The sequence below is a fragment of the Pocillopora damicornis genome, chromosome 12 (assembly GCF_964200805.1).
Source record: "Pocillopora damicornis chromosome 12, jaPocDami1.2, whole genome shotgun sequence".
Taxonomy (NCBI): domain Eukaryota; kingdom Metazoa; phylum Cnidaria; class Anthozoa; order Scleractinia; family Pocilloporidae; genus Pocillopora; species Pocillopora damicornis.
Window position 1 is genome coordinate 10538641 of NC_142681.1, and position 2032 is coordinate 10540672.

Genomic DNA, 2032 nt, shown 5'->3' on the forward strand with positions numbered 1-2032 from the left:
TTTCGGTAGATAGAGCGTCAAAAGTGTACTTTAGCTACAAAACCGAGAAAATGGTTGCTCTCAAAAAGATAATGATGAAAACAGGGTAACTTAGCTAAAACAGGCTAAAACGTTGTTTTGAGTGCTCTCAAGTAAAAATCAAAGTCATTCGTAAAAAACTGGAAAAGAAATCCATTTACCGGTGCAATAACGCTGAAGAAAGCCCAATTTCACGGTAAACACAGCAAAATTTCTTTTTGGTGCAATAAAACTGAAAACTTCATATTTCTTCAGGGTTATGGTTAGGGCTAGGGTTTGGTTTGGTTAGGTTTGGCTAACTCTACGTGTTTGTAGAATCTTTTTATGTGCAGATATGGAGCTAGAACTGGGGACTGAACAAGAGATAAGAACTAGACTAGATGGAGGTTACGAACAGAATTCCGGAAGCCCTAGAATCTTGGAGAGGTGAAAAGAAATACAGGGGACTTCTAAGATAGATATGGCTCGTTCCGTAGTAGTGCCAGAGGCAGGACAGACTCTTACACTCGGTGGACTGACCTCGACACACTGTCTTGCGCATTTGGATGATATTATCTGGGCCCTTTCCTTCGAGGAACAATTTGATCGTAAGGTGACAACTTTGTCGGAGAAGTTGGCCACTCGAACAAGAGTCTGTCCTGCCTCTGGCACTACTAGGGAACGAGCCATACCTATCTTAGAAGTCCCCTGTAGTTCTTTTCACCTCTCCAGGATTCTAGGGCTTCTGGAATTCTGTTCGTAACCTCCATCGAATCTAGTTCTTATCTCTTGTTCAGTCCCCAGTTCTAGTTCCATATCTGCACATAAAAAGATTCTACAAACACGTAGGGTTAGCCAAACCTAATCAAATTAAATTCTAACCCTGACCCAAACCCTAACCCTAACAATAACCCTAGGCAATTACTGGTGTAGCCTTGCAGAGTGGAATTTCCGACTTACACTGTTTTGGGTTGTATCGAATGGAAAACATATTTTTATTTGTTTCCAATTAAACCGGGATATTGTGAGTTAAAGCTTACAAAAAAGCGTTTTCGCCTTTTGGCTTCTAAAATACGCTGCTTTCACCTTGATCGCACCAGAAACATGTTTCCAGCGTAACTGCATGGAAAAAAGGTTTCTTCCTGTTTTTTTTACCCTAAGTAGAACTTGATTTCACTAAACCAACCTTTTCGTTTGTTTTCGGCTAAGTTCCCACTGTTTTCAGCATTACCTTTCTGCGAACAACGCTTTGGACTCTTTTGTAACTAGACTAAGGTTTCTCACGGTTTATCGCACCAAAAACATGTTTTGGTCTGTTGGCAACTAAATTGTACTGCTTTAAGCTTTATCTCACGGCAAAGTAGCGTTTTCTCTTTTTAAATGCTAAAATACCCTGTTTTCAGCGTTATTGCAACGAAAAAGATGTTTTGGTTTGTTTGCGGTAAAAGTGGGCTGTTTCCAGTGTTATTGCACCCTAAAAAGGTTCCCTGCCACCAGTTTGCAGCGAGTTACTAGGATTTTTTACTTGATTTTGCTCAAAAGAACGGCATTACGTTTCTGAGAAGAGGCTCTTCCTTCTTTTCCTAGCTAAACTGCGCTTTTCACCCATTATCTTACGTGAAACATGTTTTGGTCTGTTGGCAAGGAAATTGGAAGCTTCGAGCTTTGTTTCACAAAAAGCAGCAATTTAGTCTTTCCCTGGAAAACACGCTACTTTAAGCTTCATAGTACCGAAAATATTTTTTGGTTATTTGGTAACGAAATTGGGTTCTTTGAGTGTTATATCGCAAAAAAAAAAAGCGTTTTTCCTTTTTATTTACTTAAACACGTTGCACTCACACAAAAACATGTTTTGGTCTGTTTTCCGTAAAGTTGTGTTGTTTCCAGCGTTATTGCACGGGAAAAAGGTATTCTTCCAGTTTGCAGATTTGATTTTACTCAAAACGACGTTTTTTCTTTTGTATGGCTAAGTGACAATGGTTTTGCTAGTTTTTGGTGGGGTGACGCTCTTTTCAGCATTATCTTTCTGAAAAGA